Raw genomic sequence first — 18107 nt, 5'->3', positions numbered from 1 at the left:
GTCAGTCTCGGATCACCAGTGAAGATCATATCCCTTTTGGTCCTTTAATATGACACTTCTAATAACAATAAGCCCCATTTGGTTGCCCCCCCATTTCAAACCATTAGTATTTCCCTACAAGACATTCTTTCTGGTGTCCCTGTCTTCATCATCCATTGCTTGGTTGTGGTCGACCTCCATAGAGGAGTTTCTTATCTGGAAAAGGTCAGTGTATTTCCAACTTTGGCAGATGCTCCAGCAACATTATTGTTTCATAGCAGAGAGTTCAATGTTCCATGTCTGAGGATGCATTCATCCTCCTAAACTTCCTCGAGCCTGGTATCTTTCTTTGCCTTGGTCCTTTGATCCTCCACTCTCTATCTCTGTTCCTTCCATCGTCTGGGACCGATCCTTCCTCTTGTTCTCTGACCAAGTCTGTTATGCAACTACAAATGTCCTTTTCAGTTTTCAGCTTTATTTTGTTCCCCTCCCATTCAAATGTCAGCGAGAAGGGTATCCCCACCGATATCGTACAGCTTTTTCATTCAGGAATTTGCTGAGTGGGAGGCATTTCTTTCTCATGGCCAAAGTGAGAGAGGAGAGGTCTTGGTAAATAGAAACACGTGCTGTGTCCAAGGGGATCTGTGTCGAGGACTCAGGCTTTGTCCGCATAGTTGTGGAATCTAGCCAATATTGTTCTTGGGCCCACAGCCGAACCGCCGGCATGAGGAATGCGGTCAAGTTTCAGTTCATCTATGGAGTCATCCTGGAACAGTAGTTTTATCAGTGTATGCAAAGTTCTTTTAAGTCCAAGCACTGTTTCCCCTTATTTTTCTGGAACGCCAAAAACGCATATATTATTGTGTCGTTTCTGGTTCTCCAAGTCGTGAACTTTCAGGCAAAGTTCCTCTTCCCTTGTTTCAATATCTGTGATTCTCACATCCATCTGTGATTCCAATGTGGACAAGGAGGTCTGGTTGTGTTCCACTTCCTCCAGCCTCTCCTCCATTTTGTCGATCCTATGAGTTATTTTATCTATTTTCCCAATTATATCGGCTCTCATACTCTTCATTTCAGACAGCAGGCCAGTTACGTCTGCCTTGGTTGCAGTTGCTTCTGGTCCTGAGGACGCCATTGTGGTGTCAAGTTGGAGAGCGTTATGAGTGCGATGTGGAGAAAACATGTAAGAAGCAAGCTTTTCCTTAATGTTCATGTGCACTAGGCTCAACACGCTTGGAAGGGTGGTGTTTGAAGAGATGTGCAAGGGCAATGCACGACCCTATCCGTTGCCTTCTGTCTGCTTGGAGAGAAGAGGGCACACGCCTCAAAGAAAAGGGGGCTCGACCTTCTCTGTAGAGTATAGGATTCAAGGGCAGGAGAGAGGGTTATTCTTTGCGAGGATACTGCATCGGATGAGAGAAACAACAGGTTCTGGCACCCAATTGTCGCGTCTCAGTGAATGTGCGTCAGTTATAGGTAGGATGTGGGGTCTGACGATGTTATGGGGGTCTCCGGGAGTGAGGAGAAGTGTTATCGGTGGTCTGTACTGTTTTGGGGCAGAGCACCCACCCTGATGAGCAGGGGCACAACCCCCAATTGAGTGGCTCCATGGAAGAGCGCTCAGGAGTGACGCCGTCACTGGGTTGTTTCCTGCGTTCTCAGGATGCGCAGTCATTGCCATTCGGTAGCGTTGTGGCTTTCACCGGGCTCCTGTGGTGGCGTGGGAAGGCCCATATGTCTCTGTGTGAGATGCTTAACCCATGTGGTCCACCCTTATTGTCTATTACTGTTGCCATATGCGAGAAGGATCTTGTTTCACAACTTGTGGAGTGATTCTGGGCCACCTGGCCACGTCAGCAATGCTCAACAGTCAGGACATTTGTGTCCAGAATGATTCCAGGATTAAGCGCTCTGTGGAGTGCACTAATCGAGTGTGCAGCGGTCCCTCAAGGCAGGGGAGCTGCAGTACTATGTGTGGGTCCTTCAATCGGGTGCATTGCAATGCAGTGGAGCTCTGCCCTTCGTTCCCATCTATGTTCTCATATAGATGGGAACATTATGGGCACATTATGGGCATGCAGGGCAGAGGCCACAATGTAGTGCTGGAGTTCACCGGGGTAGGGATCTTCGTCCATCCATGGCGACAAAACAAAGTATGCATCCAACAGGTTACCAATTCAATGACACGTTCCTATGTGGGGCGGGAATTACCAGTTCTCGGGTCCCAATTCACTCTCTTTGCGTAGCGAACCGGGGGTCCATGCATGTGAGGGATAGTACTTCTCGTGGAGGTGTCAGTCCAGTGCAATTCCAAGGTAGCAGATTCTAGACGACTTTGGAGCGATTCTCGGGATGTAGTATATGCTTGGTCTCCTGCTTGTCAAGCTCATGTGCAGTGCGTAGGACACAGAGTTCTGTGCTGAGCTTCTACTTCGCATCCGTATGATTGGTAGTTTCTACATGTAGGTCCAGGGGACCAGGTCCTTCACCGAAGTATATGGTACAGGGCCGGTCTGAGGCCCTTGCTAGCCCAGCGTGTCTGAGTTCAATCTGGTCCCACTTATATTTTCCCCATGGTTTTAGCAGCAGTCACTTACTGCGTTCTTCACTGTTTGCATACCGCACACCAGGTTCAGTTTCATTTTCAGTTAGCCGCAACGTGGAAGACCGTCATGTTCACTCAGTCATTTCTTTCTGAAATCTTTGCTGTTTTTCGCCAGGTTTCTTTCTTCAGGGGGGGGAGCACACTCATGCAGCCTGACACCACTTTCTGCCCTTGGGGGTGTCTGGAATTGGGGGATTAATCTGCTCCTAGCACCCATGGGGGCAGAGCTCACACAGAGGTAGAGATAATCCGTGCACCCGCTGGTGGCCAACCCTCCTCTTCTATTTCAACACCTTGGACCTCATTAAGACTTTGGAGGCAGCCATGGTGCTATTGGCACCATGGCTACCTCCAAAACCGTGTCCACGTCTGGGTTCCCTGAATGGGGAAATACCGGGCCATTCCGAGCATGGAGGGCCCGCTATTTCCCCATTCTGGGAACCCGGACATTCTCCATTCCCATTCGAGCCCCCATAGGGCTCAATGGGAATGGGGATGGAGCTAACAACGGGCCCATTACAAGACGGCCCGTTGTTAGCTCCCTGGTTCCCTCGCGGGACCTGCTATGGACGTCTGGATAAGCCAGACGTCCACATCGTGTCCCGCGAGGGAACCTCGTAACAGTGCGGAATGCATTTAATTGCGCCAGCACCATTTCCGGTGCCGTTAAACGCATTCCGCAATAGTTGTAATGAGGCTCCTTGTATACATTCCTTGAACAGAATATTCATAAAAAAAAGGAAAAGTGAATTGTACTGGAAATTAAAATCTTTCATCGCATGGTGCACTTACACACAAAGCATTATTAAATGAGTAACAACTGTATACTACAAGATTTGTTCTCGCAAAACTACAAGAGCATTCATATGAACATACCCTCGTAAACAGTCAAAATATACCTTTCACATTGCACCTCATAACGTTCAGAGATGAAACATGTGCTTCATCAGAGATCACCGTGCAAAACATACTAATTGTAATGTTGGCCTCAAACTTTTTGTAATGTATTCGGCATTAGGAAGGAGGTACGCATACCTCAGTCTGGACCAGTTGCAAAGGATGAAGTGATTGTGGCCGAAGTTCCAGCATCCACCTGTAACACAGTACTTATTTCAGTAAGGGTGAAAACAACGAAATGGAACTGTGACAATGAGATTTAAAAAATTGTACATATAGAGGGAGATCCATACATGCAACTAAGTGTTACTAACCGAAAGCATACGTAAACTTTTTCATTTCATTTTAAATTGCAAGCATAACATATTTTCGTAAAGTACAAGTATAATAAAATGAGTTGATAGGTGAGCGAACTTGATATTGACTCTGGAAATGAAATTGATGCAGAATCTTGTTCCTTCTTTTTCTGAGCATTGTCATAAAGTGGGCCAAGGGAAAAACATAGTTGTTTTAGAAGTGTGGGCAGATCCAACGCTTGACAATATCACTTTGTGCATGCCAGTAGGATTCACCATTGGGACAGTGGAGGTGTCAGTGGTTTATTCACTTGTGAGGGTCTGTGCATGCATCAGTATGTTCCACGCCAAAAAAGGAACATGTCAAGCAACCGATTACGAAAACACAATGCGACTTTTAAAGGGCACAGTGGCATTGTTTTATAATGGTCATAATTGTTAGATTTGTTAGAGGCTCAAGAAAGCGGGGACTGATGTAGTGTAGTGAAATTTAGTATAGTAAAAATTCAATACTATCTTGCAGCTATGGAAACCTTAGTAAGACACTTTTGAAGTAAATATAGACCAAAAGCTCAAATCTGTTCATGAAGTTACCATTCCAGTACCCTACCAGATTTTGATAACGAGATAATTGCTATTACTTATTTATGCAGCCCATCATCGAACATAACAACAAACACAGCTAATTCTCACCAGAGGCAGCGTGTGTAGAAATTCGGTTGGAATTGCATATGGAAGCAATTTACGATGAATCTGGGGTCGACTCTTTTTAGTGTACTCAGATCGGTCGTACACATCGTCGGTAAAGTGCCGGCTTCAGATGCGGAATCAATATGACCTCAAGTCCGTCAAGACAGCCTGGGCTCTACTTTCATTCTCATCCACCTAAAAACCACAGCATTTAACCCATTCTCTTATTAAATCAATATCCTTCTGGAATGTATGCAGGACCATGCCCATACTTTTTGAATGGTTCTTAGAAGGGCAACCAAGTACCGTACAGGCTGTGATTCTTCAATTGTCTCTTAGACCTCTATAGAAATAAATAAATAATTAAAAAACATACTGTATGCCAGTGATTGATGTAATTGTATTACAGCTTTCTATGCAATATTATTTTTTTCATAGAGGGAAAACATGTTTAGCGTTGTTGAATGAAGACGGTGGTAACTGTCTTACAGATATGACTGGTATACCGCTATTTGTAATGTGTTACTAGTCCATTGAATGTACGTTCATGCATCAAAAGGGAACATGCTTACAAACATGTCCCACGAAATATTCTATTCTATTGCAATGGACAAAGATGCAATGTGGTATTTTTCGAAATGAAAATACTTGAAACATTAGACAATGGTGAAGTAATTGAGCTAAATGAACATTACAATGGCCGGTACAATTGGTTGGAATAGTAAAACAAATGGAGATCGGCAGAAGATGAATATAGAAAAGGACATTTGGTGACCTACCACCTTTACCTGGATGAATGAACAAGCCTATTCAGCAAGCAGGGGACCAACTATCCGGGGAACAAGTTGCACGACAAACAGATACCTTACAGAGTTTAGAGATGTTCTCCTGTTAAAAGTCAAGGTGTTTATAGAGGATTAGATAAGAGGGTGTGTATGTGAATGTGTGACGTGTTTGTTGCAGGGTCTTGCAGATGAGACACTGGGTCTGGGGAGGCCATGAGAACAATTGTCACAGTGCAGAAGATCTCTTTTGCAGTGTATATGGTGTTTGGTACTTTGGCCATTCACACACACCCAGCCCCGTTGCTTGAGCATGGCCACAGTTGCCAAATGCCATTGATAATGAAGGGGGGAAGGATGGGCATGGGGTGAGCGGAAAAGGCCTGAAACAGAGCATAAGGGAGGCACACCTATGTGGATTGCCAGGCTGGGGACTTGTAGAGGGGAGTCTAGGGATACTGGGTCTGGGAGGGGGGCATGAGAACAATGGTCACTGCTGCTGGTAAGGAGATGATCCTTGCTCCCCACCCTTGCGTCGCTCTAGAAACATACCATATGTAATAACCAAGGGGGAGGTGTAGCCACCCCCACGGCATTCTGTTGCACCACAACCCATAGAAAATAAAAAATACTTTATAGCCTCCTTCTCAGCCATAAGAAACCATTTGTGAACTAGTCCCAACGCCATCTTTTCTACCGAGCCTAAAAAATAATCTCTATGTAGAAATGCAGCTCTTGACCATCATCCACAGCAACTTGCATAGCCATCACACACCATCGCCTCCCCCTTGCCAGCTCTGAGCAAGCCATGTTGTCACGGAAGCCAGCCATGCCTTGTTACAATCCTGTGGTATGATTTCCAAAAGGATGAGCTCTGCGAAGAGCGTGTGACAGGACAGTGAGTAGTCATAAATCAAGTGCCCATTCATCTCCACTAAACTTCCCATGCCCTCCAAACCACTGTCCCCGACAGTCCACAGCCCCCTATCTCAGACCCCCTCAGTTATTTTGATGGTGATACCCATCCAACCCTCCAGTGCCCTGATCACTCACATACCCCCAACACAGCCCTAATCATCCTGTGTGGAAATATATTTTTCCAAAAAACAACAAATGTCTATCAATCTTATGAGGACCCAAGTGGGCCAGATGGCAAATCAATCCTTTGGGGTCACAATCTGGTTGAAGGGTTTGCGTTAGCAAAGAGAATCAAAAAGGGTAAAGGTTAGAATGCCTATATATTAGCTCATGCGAGCAGAATAGACCTATTCATGCTAGATTTTATGTATGCCATTATTTCTGCATTATCAGATCCTGTTTGTTTTAGTTAGAAAGATGTGTGCTCCCTTGCCCTGACCTTCACACCGCAGACATGAGCCCAGAGGACCCATGTGTGCCAAGAGCAAAGGAGAGACGGCAGCCAATTATCAGCTTGTTTGCCATATAGTATCATCTTTTCCGTAGACCAATGCTAGAATGTGCACCCTATTCATGATGTCATCGGTGATGCTGGTACATTGATACTATAGGGGGGATGAATGGGCATGAGGCGAGTGCAGAAGGCAAGGAACACTGCTGAAGGGAGACACACTTATGTGGATTGCAAAGGCAGGGTCTTGTAGAGGGGAGTCTGGAGACACTGGGTTTGGGGTGGCCATGAGAAGAATGCTGACCGTGCAGAAGATCGCTTTTGAAGTGTACATGGTGTTTGGCAGCTTGGCCGTTCCCACCCAGTACTGGAGTGGGGTATAATTGAGGGAGGATAGCTTGTTGTGGGCGATCTGAGCACAAAAAGGCACCAACCATTATGTCATGTCCCTCAGAAACGAGTGAGCGTGTCATTGTTACACTGAAAAATCAAAACAACTATTTAGATATGCTCATTTTTATTTTATTTAGTTTAGTGATGTTGATTGCACAATTAAACTACAAATTGTATACTTGAGGTTGCAGCACAGTGTGCAAAAAGCTCCTGTACTGTCCGCTGTCACTCAGAAATTTTGCGCGAATTGCACCACTGATACAGGCAATGACACAAACGCGGAATCCAAGCCTACCATAAAGCCACCATGTAAATGAACAGTAGGCCACTAGCCTGCACCACCTGCAGAGGAGAAACATACATACTGTAAGTGTTCCACCCTTACTTGAAAATGCATCCTGAATTCTATGACATAGTTGCCCTTACAAACGTCACTTTATTGATAAATTAACTTGGGCGTTGGAGTCTAGACACATTGCAAGAATGAACATCCATTCAATCCATAACGGTTTGGGCCACAGAGAAATATTGTTTCTTAGATGAAACTGAAACACATGTAAGTGATGAACACTGTGCTTTGCAATAAGAGAAGGAAATATATCCAATTTGAAGACTTAATTCATTTGTCGGTGATCGATCAAAGTGACGACAATGAAGGGTACAAACATGGTATATTATTTGTCTCAGTGGTCAATATGACATCACACCTAGAGTACACTTACTCATTACTTGGATTGCGAGGGCGAACTGTTGCGCAAAGTTCACGCACAAGCACCATCATAATCCTCAACACAAACCTTGTAAGGCAGGCTGCCTTGAAGTCATGCAACTCGGTAACGCATACCTGTGGTGTGTCTTCTTCTGATATGTAGACCAAGCATCCAGAGTTTTCTTTGCAGCAGCAGTTCTCCACCTCAGTTTGCATGACCTTGCAGCGATATCAGGTACATCAGGTGCAAACGTCTTCCATGCAACTTGGCTCAGGCTCATGCTCCGGTGATTCATCTTCCCAACTATCGTTCGATTCCTCATTGTTTCCGCATCTTTCTCTTTCAATTACTTCCTCTTCGGAATACTCAGGCTTGTACTGGTAGGGCTGTGTTGCTGCCATTATAAAACCAATTCTTAAATAAAATGCAAGTAACAATTGAAATAAATAGTAATGCTAGTCAAAGTATCTGTTTGCATGGGCTTTGTGCTCAGAACGTAGCTGAACACAGCAGAAACGAGTCACAGGCAATAAAAAAAACAGTAAACAATTGAAAAAGCAACTCAGATGTTGTCTGATGAGAAGGGGTCTGTTTATACTTTTTAAAGAAAGAGGCGTCCGCCCATTTCCATGGAGACAAGTCAATAGCTTGCACACAGATAACCTTGACACGAGATGTGCGTTGGCTTTGTGAAAAGGGGCATAAGTGTCGAGTGATGTCAGCTTCAGCGACAGGGGATATGATTTAGTGCTGCGGGGTCACTTGAATTTAGGGCGATCGATCCACAGATAAAGATTAGCACAAGATGGCCACACCTGAATCCTTGTTTTCACATGTGTAAAAGTGAAGAAAACCAAGGTAAGATGTATAGGAAAGTTTTTTACGATTGATCACTTTATGCTGAAAAACACATGCCCGAACGATCGGGACAATAATATTTATTGAGTGCACTATACCTTTAAGTGTAGTTCCAGCGCATCACATTGACATGCTACATCCACCCAGTCTGAAGGGGCATGTGAGGAAATCTGAACAAAGGAATCAACCCAAACACTAAAATCCAGGATAGATTTACACTGATTTAAATCATGACAGCTCCTTATTTCCGGACAGGGGCTGGGTACAAGCTTCAGCAATCATGTTGACCATGTTTTTTTTTAATGTGGATTGTAGCACCTTCATCACAACCTGGGGAGTTGCTAGATCTGGAAAAGACCCGGGGCTAAGCTGATGTCAGAACTGTTGGGACTGGGGGCTAGCTACTCTTTTGGCTCTAGCTCCTGAGATTCTATCCGGGGCTACAACCAAAAGATCAGGGGCTATAGCCCCCTTACCCCCCCCCCCCTAGCAACGCCCCTGATCACAACTGAGGTCATTTGGACAATAGTACCAGATTGATTAAGGACCGATATTTCATTTTACAATCCAGCAAAGTCATGCTCTAGTGCTAGGCATTATGCAAACCCTAACCCAAGCTCAAGCCCATTAATACAATAAGCCAAAAAAGGCCACTCACGTATCTGGAACAAAAACTGAACCAAACTGTTCACAAAAAGCAAGGGTAATACAGCCAACCAAATGGACAACGTTATCTCATAAGCTGCATGGCAGTATGCTGAACCACATGGGACTCCGATCAATTGTCTGAGATCCCCAGCAATACCCTATGCAGTGTTGCCCTGCCAGCTCAGCTCGCCTCTTGCCTCACCTCTCACCCTTTGCCCCATGGCTGTAAAAATCGGCATCCAGTGAACAAACAGGACAGGGAAGACAGGAACGGGATAGAGGGACTGGGGACTAAAAAAGCTGCACAGGAAAGCACAGCACAGCAACCAGCTAGAGGAGAGGACCTATGCTCATAATAGGTCATCAAGCCGCACTGCAAGCAGTTGCTTCGGATGGCGTGGTGAGGAAGAGCCCCTATTTGGCTCAGCGCTCTTCTTCGGGTGCAAATTACAACTATTCACAGAGGAAAGTTGTGATAGTGACAGCAAGAGCTGAAAGACAAGATAGACAACGAGAAAAGATGGAAAAAGTAGCATGATGAAAACAGTTAAAAGACAGAAGAAGTAAAAAAATGGTAACCATATAGTTAATTTATACACAAATAGAAAGTGTGTGGGATAGCTGTGCAATTGTCAACTTGACATAACTCTACATGACACGATTTGACAAACATCCACGCATATAGCCCAAGATATCTTTTATTTTTAGTGATGCAATTATGTGTGTAATTCCACCTGTAAGGGTGGGCTCGGTATATTAGTTCTACATATCGGATTTAATTGATGATCTAAGTAATTTCCAGATTTTACCACCAAATATTGGGCATCATCATAGCGCCACACTCTTGTTTTCAGACAATATAGTCTTTCTTAATAACACGCTTTAAGGTCCTCAAAGGGCTCTGGCAGGTCTAGAATCATTTGTTATTGTAAACAGTTTAAAAATTAACGATAAAAACATTTATATCGATTTCTACAACAGATCAAAGAGCACTAAAGAATAACTGGTTCTTAAGCGGTAGTGTCCTACGTCTAATACGCAATCTAACTTTGTTAGGCTTTTCCACAAACGATAGACACAGTGAAAAGTGCATGATTAACAAGCTGAAATGTAAACTTGTGCCCCTGAAAGCTCAAATGCATAAGAAAAAAGGAATATAGTGTACATTTTCAATGTCTCAATTAATTACATTTTATCAAGGAAAAGTCAGATTGGAATATGATTTAGTGCATAGAGGGTGTTTTTTTGGAAAAAAAATCTTACATTTACTGCTTTCTCACCACACATCATTATGGAGCTCTGAATTATATATACAATCTCTGCTATTGTTAAAACATGTAAAAATGAATGCTGCTATACAAGATGTCGTCTCCTCCAAAATCGACTATCTTCCAAGATTAATTTAATTTTAAAAGGCCCATCTAGCATTATGCAAGACATTTTTACTCTGATTTTTAAATAAAATGTTGTAATTGTGACAGGAACATTTTAAGAGATAATCCTGTACTGGTTAAATTAAAACTAACATCACAAGACTGGAGTAAGCAGAAATTAGGTATTACAAAATATCAGTTATAACAATAATGGGGGAAAAACCTCTGAAATTATTAACTAGATATCTCATAATGTTTCTTGATAGGAACTGTAGATATATATTTATGATGTTTAGATTTAGCATTTTGGGCACTCTTAAAAAGTTATATTTGATTATACCAAATTAAATAAAAGAGAATGAATTAACAATGAAACATTTACCACAAAGAAAATATTGATTTTTAAAAAGAAAATATTTGGGTGGTCTGCCCCACTCGAATGTCCATTTCCCTATGCTTTTAAACTCACCCCAACACCCTCCGTTTAAACCCTTACCCTACCCACATGTATATTTATTTTTTTGGTATTTTTCGTTATTTAAGATTTATTTTTTTGGTATTTTTCGTTATTTAAGATTCATTATGAAATGAATTCTCTGTTTTCTATTAGTTAATATCACTGTATACCCTCTTGAAAGAGTGGGTCTGCATTCTGGGATACAGACAGCAATCAAATCCTGTCATCTTTGTGTTCATGCCACATTTGTGGAGATTCTAAAACATTTCTTAATTGAATGTGAAGCCATGTTTCTTGTATAGCATCATTATGTTAACAAATGTGCGCATAATTACTTTTCCACCAATTCGGATGAATTTTTGCTATAACATTTAACTGAAACATAGATTGAATTGATTGTTGTGTTAAAGGGACTGTTGGCAAATTGTGTTAAAAGGTTTTAACTGTATATATATATATATATATATATATATATATATATATATATATATTACACAGCAGGCGGCACAGTAGTGGCTGTGTAGTTATGGTTAAAGGATTGGTTTGGTCAAATTTTTTTATTGCCCCTACGGGTCGGCCATGTATTTGTAAGCCTAAGTCGCTCGATTTTAGAAAAATTTCCCATGGACCTTACCCGAGTTTCGTCCATTACACGCACGCAAAAACAGGCACCAGGGAGCTGCCATTTTGTGATAATCCTATCATTTCCCCCATCGCCCTGGCTGACCTGCTTTTGCGGCACTAAATCATATCCCCTGAGCCTGAGCCTGTCATCAGCAGACGCGTACCGCCCATTTCTCAACGCCAAACACGTCTCATGTCAACATTTGCTGCACTTCAGCTAATGACGGGTCGCCATGGAAATGGCAGGATGCCTCTTTCCTCAATAAGTATAAACAGACCGTTTCACAACACACAGCAGCAGATTTTCGATTCCATTCCTCTCTCTGTGTTACTTTGAGTATTCTGTGACTGGTTTCTGTGCTCTGGTCAGTTACCTTCATTGCTTGTAGCCCGTGTGGACAGATACCAGTACCACCGCTATCAATTATTTTAGTTTGTGCAACACACAATGGATACAATAATGCCCTACATGTACAAGCCCGAGTATACTGAGGAGGAACTACTGAAAAGGGAAACACGTGAAAACGATGGGGCTTCAGACAGCAGCTGGCAGGACGAATCAATGGATGAGGACACTGGACCTAGTCGCATGGACGGTGTTTCCACCTGGTGCACATGCAATCGGTGCGAGCTAATGCCGACCCAGGAGGAGAACTGCTGCTGCTGTGAAAACTCGGGATGCGTGGCCTACATTTTGGAAGGCGAGCCACGACCGCAATGCATCACCGAGCTGCCAGACTTCAGGGCAGCCTGCCTCACACAGTTCGTGTTGAGGATAATGATGGTGCTTATGCACGAACTTCGCGAAACTGTTCGTCCTCGTAATCCGAGTAACGAGTAGGTATACTCTGCTTGTGATGCCACTACTATTTCATGGTTTTCTACTATATCCAAAATTACATATACATATCATTGTATCGCATGAAAGTCGTTCAATAGTGTGCAGTGTCTAAATAGCATTTGTCAGAGCAGAATGCCATTAGTTATAAGTATTGTCATTGACAACAAACGTTTATTAAAATTATCTTGGTCATTTAAAAACAGTGTGTTTCATTCCTTTTCACAGGTGGTACAGGCTTGTGGGCTATCGTTCCTTTACATGGTGGCTTCACGGCAGGCTTGGACACGGCGTTCGAAGAGTGATACCCGTTTGTGCGGTTCGTGCCATAAGAGAAACATTCCCGAGTGACAGCGGTCAGTACAGGGGATTTTCTCTCGCTGTGCTGCAACCAGAACTGCACAATGTGTAAACTTTTGTATTTTTGTGTCATCAATATAAGCTACAAAATCAAACACCACGTATATTTTAACAACGGTTGTTTAGATTTTTTAAATCAATCAAGTGTGTCTCCATGCAAGGATGGTCGTCAGACACCTGTGCTCGGAATGGGTGAAGTTCAGGTCGCTGTGAAGCAGGGTGGTCACTATCTAAGCTAACCAAATATATTATCAATAATGCATGCACTAAATAACACTTGTTCAAAGTCTTTCAGTCGGTTATGTCTCTATAAAAGTCACACATATATCAATACTATCAATGAACATTGGATTATACAGGCCTCAGGACTAGGGTCTTGACCACTATAATACAGTGTTTGAAGTGTGGGTCTGTGCTCACAAGAATCTCCGATATGTGGCATTTGTTATTGATAGGCAACGATATACTGCAGTAGGGGTCTAATGTTAGTTGGGGATCTGCTAGGTGGCCATCATGGCGTGGTCAGTGGTCTGGCACATGAAGAGAATGCCTTGTAGGGACACAGGGTCAGAATGGCAGTTACTTTCCACTGGCGAGGGTGTGTGGGCAAGGACACGTTTGTGGAGATGAACGAGCCATGTGCATGGTTCAAGCCGGTTCACATGCAGGACCGTGATCTCAGAGAGTGATGTGTTACATTTATTAGCTGTTGCAAATACCTCTGGAGTTTTCCAGTCAAAGTGGGAACGAGGCTGTGGGCCATGGGCTCTGCGCGCTGTACTATCGCAGTGAGGCCTGGTCACCAAAATGGAGTGGAAAGGGGGTACAAAAATGGATGCCCCGTGTCCTTTAACATCACATAAGGGCAAGGGACAGGCGCAAACGGCCAAGGTGCCAAACAGCATGTACACTTCAAAAGGTATCCCACACCCAGGGGCCATCGCTCACATGGCCTACTCAGACGCCGTGTCTCCAGGCAGGCCTCCCCTGAGGCAGGCCGCCCCCCTGCAATCCACATAAGTGTGTCTCCATTCAGCAGTCTTCCTGTGCCTTATCTGCACGCCCCACGCCCATCCATCCCACCCCCTCTATCAAAGGCGGTTCGCACCCGGGGATGAGCGCTGGCATGGGGGGCTGTGACAGGCGCAAACGGCCAAGGTGCCAAACAGCATGTACACTTCAAAAGGTATCCCACGTCCAGGGGCCATTACTTCCATGGCCTCCTCAGACCTCTTGTCTCCAGGCAGGCCTCCCCAGAGGCAGGCCACCCCCCTGCAATAAAAATAATACCACAACATACACACGTCATTCATTCACAAACACACCCCTGTTTCTAATACTTTATAAACCACTTGATATGTCTCATGAGAACATCTTTGTGCTTTGCAAGTCAACTCCTGAACCTTCTACCTGAGAAGCACTGAGATCTATGATAATCTGCTTGTCGCCGTGCTGTGACCGCTTCGAGCAAACTCGTCAGTGTGCTACCAGTGGCCATTTAGCTGTTCTCCTGCAACATACTGCTCGACCTGCTGAATCCAACTGTTTGTTGGTCAAGGAAAGGCCATGTATCCTAGTCCTATTTCGGTAATTTTTACATTTCAATCTATTTGCTATTACAGTACCCAATAGAGCTATGGTCATTGGTCTCATTGCTATTGACTTGAGTTTCCATTGTTATGCTATCAATAGATCTATTTATTTTCATCTGTGTCAATTGTCATCGAATTGCATCCTTCGGGGGTCCAGTCTATAATGTAAGCATGGTTCCTTTTCGTGCAAGACAAAACAGAAATTTCTGTAACTTATGCAAATACTAAGCCGCACATGATGAACTGGTATAGTTCCGGCGACCACAACAAACCTTGCATTGAGCGTGGTATGGTTCATTTACTTTTTTATGACATTTTTATTCATCAAGGTTTTATAATAATCTTCATATTTACTTTTCAGAATTTTCAACAATGCCTGCCTGTTCGATTAGCGGTTGCCCTTCGAAGACCCATTCTTAATCTGAAGGCACTACAATGCATGTATTCCCAAAAACTGTTGATCGAATAAGAGAATGGTTCAGACATTGCGGATATCCACTGGATGAGCTGGAAAGTAGAGTCCAACAAGTCTTTGAGGACAAGAGGGGTGATCGATACCGCATCTGCAGCCGGCGCTTTCCCTCGAACATGTACACCACATCTTGGGTAACAAAGAAGAACAAACGGCGATCGACACGAAAATTGCTCGCAAACGCTATTCCCACTCTATTCATCCACAATCCGCCACTGGTGAGTCAAGTGTCCGTTTTTAGCTTTAGGCCTTGCAGTAGTGTGTAGGTAGCCAAATGGATTCATTGATATTTTAGGTGTTGTTTCCAATTTGTAATACTTTCGACATTGATATGAGTGTATAGCTTTTTGAATAATGACATTTATCAATATATTATTTTTAGATTTCATAACCCACAAACGAAATTTATATATGGGCACAGGGAATTGTGCTATATTGCGCATTACTCAAGTATTCTGTTTCCTTACATGGCAATTTTAAATATTGGCATTTCATTATCAAACAATAATTTACCTTTACAACTTCTTGACTATCCCTTGAATCTGAAGCAAGAACATTCTACTTCCGTCACGTGCTCGCAGTTATCAACCACTTCTAGCGCGTATCAGGTAATCGTACTTGGCTATTCCGCTACAGACTTGTTTTATGCATGTCAAGTAATAGTTTGTATGTATCGTGTGATTAATTTACCAATTGTTTGGTTAGTGCTTTCCAATTGATATACACCTTAGTTGTCGTCCCCTGGTGTTTGTTTTCAGTTATAATTAGTGTTATCCATACTAATGCAAGTACTGTCTTTCAGGGAGATGCTGAAGCGTCCACCACATTGACAACAGCCCTAGATGTTCTTCAGCAGTCCGAGGTATGGGTACTGACAGCTCAACTGACCATGATCATCAGGACTGGAACACTTGTCGTTTGATTGTTCTACACCATGTTTCATTTGTGGTTAGCCGTTGATATGTACCTGTGCGGTCGACCCCAAGCGTGTGTTGTGTTTTCAATATTGTAATCCTTACTAATGCAAATACTATGTTTCAGGCTGTTGTTGAATCGTCAACCCACGCACTTGATGCAGAGCCTGACATTCAAGTAATTCCGGTGGAAGCGGAACCATGCGGATACAAATCGGCGCAACAGCTTTCGGAAGTGCGCACCACATTGACAACAGCCCTAGATATTCTTCAGCAGCATGAGGTATGGACACTGACAGCTCCATCAAACGTGATCATATAACGTGATTCCATTTGCTATACTTTCTTCCCTAATAACGCAAGTACTGTGTTTCAGGGAGATGATGGAGCTTCTACTACAATCGCAACATCACATTTAGATGATGCAGATGTAAAGACATTGGAGAAATAAGTCGATTAAATCTGATCATTTTTAAATATTCCTTGATTCTTTTAGATAATGCAACATTTGTGGTTATCTCTTTATATGTACCCTTGCCGTCGACCCCAAGTGTGTGTTATGTTTACGATATTGAAAACCATACTAACGCAAGTAGTGTGTTTCAGGGAGTTGCTGATGCCTCCTCTTCAATACAATCATTCGTGGCAGTCCATGTAGAGCCAGAGGTATGTATACTGAAATCTCCATCGAACTAGGTCATCAGAGCTCAAATACTTGTCGTTTGATTGTTCCACACAATGTTTAAATCGTGTTTGGCTATTCAGATGTACATGTGTGTTCGTCCTCACGTGCGTTTTACGCTAACAATATTTTGATACACAGTAATGAAAATACTATGTTTCAGGGAGTCGATGGAGCCTCATTCCGTGCTGTCTATGCAGATACAGAAAATATAGTCGTTGCAGCGCAAGAGGAAGGGGAAACATGCGGATACATATCAGAGCAACAGCATGCAGATGTTGAAGGTCGAGTCAAAAAAGTTGTAAAGAAAAGAAACCAAAATAAGGTTAGTTACAAACAGTTCATAACTTTAGACATTTTTTTGTGCTGGGACTATTTTATGTTTTTTTTCCAGTCAATTGTACTATACTTTATCTTGTGTTTAAACTGAACATCCCTTTTCCAATCTGTCCTCTAGTTACCCGTGGGTCTACGAACTATACATACACAGACAGTGAAGCAAATGAGAGATGTTGCTTGCCAGACCATTTACACTATGGAGGAACTATTAATTCAGACATGGCGTGTTGAGACTCAGGATGCTCATGTCCAATGGCCAGAACATGAAATGAATGTGTCCGGAGAATCCAGCAACGTTTTATTGGACCATTGCTGCAGTACGACCGCACCGCCGCAACAACATGATACTGGAAGTATTGAAGATAGCTCTGAAGTACTCGCAGATCAATTCACACAATCTACACCCGACAAAAAATTGCCACCAAAAAAGCTGTCAACATTGTTGTGTTCTCCCATCAATGTTAAAGTAACAGATGTTGAAATGACAGAGAATGAACCAGCAGCAGCATTCACCGACGCATCAGATCTTGATAGCAGCAATATTTCTTTCAAATGTGGTGATATGTCCTCAACGTCACAGGCCGAATCAACTTTGACGCAGGATGACAGTCTAATGAAAGAGGGCAAATACATAGTATTCGACAGTTGTTTGATGGATATTATAAGTATGCTGAAATGTGGGCATTCCGTCATAGGGAAAGTATTTGGGAAGCCATTGATTCATGTGACTCGTCAAAAACAAGGCAGTAACATCACAATACATGCTGCCTGTAGATTACATCATACGTTCTCATTGTCTGCACAACCGATGCTGGGGGAACTGCCAGCAGGCAATCTACTGTGTGCAGCTGCATCACTTTTTAGTGGCTCCAGTTTTAGAAAGTTAGAGTCTTTCTTTCAGTTTGTGGGACTTCATTTCATTTAAAAAACGCAGTACTACAAATACCAACATGATTATCTATTTCCGGCCATTAGTGATGCTTGGAAAATTGAACAATTGTCTCTAGCAAGTACATTCGAAGGCAAACGATTCAGGCTAGCTGGCGATGGACAGTGCAACAGCCCTGGATTTTCTGCCAAGTACTGCACCTACCACTTTTAGGACATGGATAGTAAGAAAATTGTGAGGTCGGTGGTAGTGCAGGTAACACGACTTTGTCAAAAGCCTTATTGTTGCTGTATTAGAGAAGCACAGATATGGAATGTTGAACGTTTCTGTGCAGAGCACT

Source organism: Ambystoma mexicanum, chromosome 10 (assembly GCF_040938575.1).
Source record: "Ambystoma mexicanum isolate Mex_15411 chromosome 10, UKY_AmexF1_1, whole genome shotgun sequence".
Taxonomy (NCBI): domain Eukaryota; kingdom Metazoa; phylum Chordata; class Amphibia; order Caudata; family Ambystomatidae; genus Ambystoma; species Ambystoma mexicanum.
Note: the sequence above shows the minus strand (reverse complement) of the source record.